This window comes from Priapulus caudatus, unplaced genomic scaffold (assembly GCF_000485595.1).
Source record: "Priapulus caudatus unplaced genomic scaffold, Priapulus_caudatus-5.0.1 Scaffold361, whole genome shotgun sequence".
NCBI lineage: Eukaryota > Metazoa > Priapulida > Priapulimorpha > Priapulimorphida > Priapulidae > Priapulus > Priapulus caudatus.
Window position 1 is genome coordinate 274202 of NW_014577422.1, and position 5953 is coordinate 280154.

Genomic DNA, 5953 nt, shown 5'->3' on the forward strand with positions numbered 1-5953 from the left:
GTGTGTGTGTGTGTGTGTGTGTGTGCGTGCGTGTATGTATGTGTATACATATATAAATAAATTATGATGTATATATATATAGACTGTTGGTTAATGAATGTGTAGAGATGCGGCTGAGCAGAGACACTGGTTCGCGAGTCAAACGAGCGCATAATTAGAGGAAGTGCCAGGCATCTCTCTAATCGCGTGCTCTACTGAAGAAGACCTTGACTAGGCTGAGGTTAAGCGTCGCAGCTACGTGACATAGCACAGAATTGATGAAAAACACGCGTTTCTCCGCCGCGCTACGCGACACGGCGGGCGATTTGTCAGTCAGCGTCAGAACATATGGGAATTAATCATCGTCAAACGCTTCGACAATCTCAAGGCAATTCGCTGCATACAATTCGGCCAGTATCTCACGCGTAAAACTCCGGGTCTCTTTATAGCTGCTCTCGCGTGTGTCGCATTTTTGGTTCGCGTTCAGTGCGAGCACGATATGATGAATCGGTAAGCGATTGCGCTCGCAGCTTGCATAATCTCGACGCGGACAGTTTCGACAGTAATGGCGATATGATTCGACAAGATGATGCGACGACAATGTATGAAGTCGGGTCAACCTTACGAAGATCGCGGTAAAGCGACAGAAGTCGCTATCGCCCGCCGACAGTAATGACCTTGTATAGATACTACTCGCGCTTAGCTGCGCGACGGACTACAGTGACACTCCGGCTATGGGGTGATGGACAAAACATAATGACTACTTCCACTCATCATGATGTGTGAAAATGTCATCGGGCCACTTCAAGCGTGTTCGGTTAGTTGGCTCGCGGTGGACGTGCTTCTTTTATTGCCGCGTGGCGTCACCTATCGGACGAGTTACACGTTTATGTTACGAGTCTACCTCTAGTCGTGTCGGTTTGCGATTCCTATTTGATGCGGAATCAGTAACGTATTTAAACGTGTGATAACGTCTTCTACGTCTACAACCCGTTCTCTGGGCTAACGACATGCTGAATTCCTAGTGTGACAATTATTGACTAACTCCCCAAATTACCAACCAACAAATCTTCAAATTAAACAATGGTAATTGGTAACTGTAATAACAAGTGAGTTTTATTCGTGACTGTAGTACATTCGTTTACTAATTTGTCTCGGGCGGTTTATACATAATTATTTATTACATATTTATACATATATATTTTTTCAACACTAGTAGTTATTGAGAAAATGTGCGTAACGCATATTTGCGCGCTCTCTCTCTCTCTCTCTCTCTCTCTCTCTCTCTCTCTTATTATTTAGTGCTTGTGAGTCAGACTGATTGTGACAGATTCGGTGTTCACGACACCCAGTACAGCATTGCGACTTCAAAAAAATCTGCCTCTGATGAAATCACTTGCATGATTTCAATTGGATTTACTACTTACATTAATGGGGCTTACAAAATCTCAGGACACACCAGACACCAGAAACAGAGTACACGAGACACACACGAAAATTGAAACTGTTGAAACAAACGAATACAAACAGAAAACGAAAACAAAACAGCTGCCCCTTTCAGCAAATGTTTCCTTTTTTTGTTTTTTTGGTCTTTTTTAGACCCGAACACCGGTGTTCAACCGAGTATAGTTTAGAACCGCGTCCGGTACAGATCGATCTCTTTCTGCTAAAAATTTGGCGCTATTCGGATCAAATGACGCGAGCCTTTCGATTAACAGTACGTACAAACATTCGCCAAAGTTTATAGTCAGATATAGTTTTAGTAAATAATCAGCTTATTAGCGTAATCTATGCGGAGAAGACTTGCCTACAATACTACACTGAGTACCTAGTATGCTATTAACCAGTCTCGCTGGCAAAGGATCGCTAGCAGTTAAATTGTGCAAAGCACGAAGAATAAGAAGCTGATTTCTAGATCCCGCTAACGGCCGAATGTCCAGCAATCTGCAGTGAGCGTCGATGAAGTAGGGAAATCGTCGGGGCGTGGAGAAATTGGATATTGGTGATAGACAGAGCTGGATGCAAGAGAAAGTACTCTAACAACGTTTACAGCGTCGATCATAATGGCCAGGTAGACTGTTTACGCATAGCCTAATAAATACCTGTACGTGTGCGTCTATGAGTGAGTGAGCGAGTGAGTGAGTGAGTGAGTGACGTTGATTTGTGACTGTGACTGTGCAGTGAGTGAGTGAAGTGACTTGTGAGTGAGGAGTGAGTGATGTGACGTGAGTGATGATGTGATGTGAGTTGACGTGAGTGAAGTGACTGTAGAAGTGAGTAAGTGATGAGTGAGTGACGTGAGTAAGTGAGTGCAGCGTGAGTGAGGTATGTGACGTGAGTGACGGCATCGTGATGTGAGTGGTGAGTGAGTGTAGTGGTGAGTGCAGTGAGTGAGTGAGTGAGTGGCCTGAGTGAGTTGGGGAGTGTGAGTGAGTGTCCTAGCTACGGAAACAGTGAGTGAGTGAGGCACACCGAATGGTGATGTGAGTGAAGTTGACGTGAGTAGGGGTGAATATGTGTGGGGGAGAGAAAGCAAGAGAGAGAGAGAGAGAGAGGCGATGAGAGAAAGAGTGAGGAGATGGGATGCGGAGAGAGAGAGCGAGAGCTTGTTGTTGATAATATTTTAGGCAGTGCATCACTTTCGTCCTGACATTGCCAGCAATGCTTGCTCACGTCTCCAAGACATGACAGAAGATTTCGAGTTGATGGCCTTCCAGAGCAGGATAAGCTGGGGAGTGCAAAATATGCTGCGTTTCTGGGAAGAAATTCATAGAGAGGCAATCCCATTGGGCGGGCACGTGCGACAGTATCATTTACAGAAGCGTATACTATGTTGTGGTCATTAATTCGAATTTTTTTTTTTTTTATGTAACGTTAATGCTTTAAGGCACATTTGCCTTGTTCACTCTTTTTAAAACATTTGAACTTGGGTCATTGCGTGGGTGGATCATTTAAGAGACATTGAATACATTGTTCAAATTAACTGTAAAACACCCACGGCTCGCGGCCTCTGTCAATCGCCCACACCTATCCAGGCGCTTTCTCTTCTCTCTTGTCCTTCATCTCTGCGCGCTCTCTACTCTCTCTCTCTCTCTCTCTCTCTCCTCTCTCTCTCTCTCGGCTCTCTTCTCTCTCTCTCTTCGTCTCTCACCCTCTCTCTCTCTTCATCACTAAGTGGCTTCTCCTTTTTCTCTTTGCTCCAGATGAGGGCGTGAAGGTTGCTGACATCTGCAGGGCCATTATAGAATATAAATTAATTTAAATCAGCGCTGAGCTGAGCAGAGAAGCAGAATTTTTGTCACCTGAAGCCAGAATGGGGAGTTGGAGAGAGCAGAGAGATTGAGTCNGTGGAGAGATAGGAAACCTTAATTAGAGTCATGGGAAGTGGATATAGGCGCATATTACGGAATTCGTGCAGTCAGTCATTTTATCCAACTGCAGTAATATAGTAATATAAATAATAATGACATTGTCGTGTTTAACATGACCTACATAAATAGTCCGTTTTAAGTACTTATAATAGTAAATGCTAATTGTGTGAGGTTTAAAAATATTTAGCCTACATATTTTGTAACTGAACGAATGAGCATATATATATACTATGCGCATGTAATATGTATATATATTAATACTATATGTAATATATATGTAATATACTACTATATACTACTATATACTACTATATGTAATATATATATACTATGCGCATGTAATAATGTGCGCATAGAATATGCGCATGTATATATACATGCGCATATTCTCCTAGACGTGGGTAAGTGTAGCTCGTATGATAGCCGTGATACCCTGCAAGCTCTCGCTCTCTCTCCCTCGCTCTCTCTCTCTCGCGCTTTCTCTCGCTCTCNGAGGAGGAAAGCGAGGAAGAGAAAGCAGAAAGACAGGCGGGAAAGCGGGTGGAAGTGGCTGCCAAAGGAAGATAGGGCGAGAGGTTCAGGGAGAGGAAGAAGGTGTGAAAAAGCCGAGCAGTGTGCGGTGGCTTTGAGCAGTGGCCGGTGCGGAACCAAGCGGGACAAATGCAGGAGCGAAATCGAGCTGACAATGTTCGAGAGCCGGCGGCCAGTGACGAACGCGGGCTATAGCCTATGGGCTATAGTACTAGAGCTAATCGACATCGTACACACTGTCACACCTATGGTCACACGAAGAGCGCTTGGTAACTATGGTTAATAGAAAATTATATGTTTTACTTGCCGTGGCAGAGACAAGGCTCGGATTTGCCGGAACAGGCGGCAGTCTTAACCTCGTAGAATCGCCCATGTGAATATTTTAATCACAACGTTAATCAACAAGAATTTCTATCCTCGCAGAATCCGCCCCTCTGATCCGCCCCAGAATTCCCGGCAGACAGCGCCACCTCCTGGACGAAAACGGAGGATATGTAGACAATGTGCTAAGGTGAAGGAGCGATTATATGATATACGCGCACGAGCGCAGTTATTGTACATAATTGTACTGTATATTATACTTATTGTAAACTTGTATACTTATCTCCGTAAGCTAGGGTAATATATGTTAGTATATACCCTAGGTAAAAATGGGACATCTACTTCTTCTTCTCGGGTCACACACACACACATACACTACACGAAACTCCACGACAGATGGCGCTCTCGCTCTGGCTCAATTCTATATCCGTGAGTGGAGGGAAGGGGGCGAACTGCAGGCGTTGGCACTACACTCGGGCAGATAAAGGTCTATGTCCACCGACTTGTTTGACCCGGGCTCCCCTCGTCCTGGTGCCCCCGCGCCCCCCTGTCCTTGTGTGGTCCCTCCGCCCGTAAGCTTAGCTATGCTGACTAACTAGAGATATAGAAGAATATAAGTATAATATATATAGGGTTAGGGTTAGGGTTAGTCAGAAATAGATAAACGAGCCAAGTCAAACAGAGGTCTGAGGCGTGTTCAGGAGAGCGAACGTTCGCGAGCGCTCGCCTTCTGAACGACACTGCGCGAGCGAGCGTGAGCGAGCGCGCGCGCGCAAACTCCAAAGGCTGTTCGCTCAGCGCGCGAGTTGTATACAAGATGGCAACAGGCAATCTGGCGAATGGGAATCTAACATTTCTGACTTCCATTTGCAATCTATTTCAACTTCATTTTATTTTTCATTCATTCATTTGGTACTTCTAAATTCAATTCGTATTAGTTTTGTCTGCTAATTCGTTTAACAGTACTACATTAAAATCTTGCAATTAAAATCTGCTGAGTAACCCTCCATGGGGGCCGCCATCTTAGATAAAGAAAGCGCACAGCGAGCGCTCATGTGTCGTTCAAGAGGCGCTGCGTTCGTGCATCGAGCGTTCGCATCGAGCGTTCGCTCTCCAGAACACGCCTCAGGAAGACATATATATACGTACCCTACGAGCTACACTCGGCCTATAGCCACTGCAGCACACAGGACCTGACACGCCAGTGGTTGAAAGCCTCAAGGTCTCCAGGGCTCTGGTAATAGGGGGCATTTTAGGAGATGTCCCATAATCTGGTCATCCCCGCAGTTGCATTCGGTTGGGCCATTTTCAGTGTATCGCCATTTCTGATCCCCATGAGTGCCCTGCATCGACCAAAACCTGTCCTGAGGCGATTTAGGCATAACCACATCGGCCATGCCTCGTTGGCTCCAGGTGGGAGGGATTCCTGGGGTCTGAGTGGAAGCTTATGTTGGCTTGTCTGAAGATGCTTTGACCATTGGGCGATCCTGTAGTTTTGGGGGTTGCCATTTAGGGGTTGAACCGCATGGATGACACTGTGCCTGAACTTTATAGTCTCTTCTGTACTGTTTCATGATGGAAGAGGAGGTGGCGATGGTCATTTTTTTGGTTAAGTTTCTCTACTTGAGATGAAGCCATTCGTCTAACGTGTGGAGGAGCAATGCCACAGAGCAGGTAGAGGTCATCTACGTTGGTTGGTCTCAATGTAACCAGACCACAGAAGACCAGTTACATATATAGGAGATGTATTT

The 5953-nt window shown here is 45.3% G+C and overlaps 1 long non-coding RNA gene across 1 annotated transcript; it reads right to left on the reverse strand.

The window, feature by feature from the left end:
- Window positions 1-1068: 1068 nt before the first annotated feature.
- On the reverse strand, window positions 1069-3098 carry LOC106809526. Its single transcript, XR_001393881.1, has 2 exons — window positions 3060-3098; window positions 1069-1267 (listed from the first exon to the last, which is right to left on the reverse strand). It is a non-coding gene; the product is annotated as an uncharacterized LOC106809526 (long non-coding RNA).
- Between the last annotated feature and the right edge of the window lie 2855 nt (window positions 3099-5953).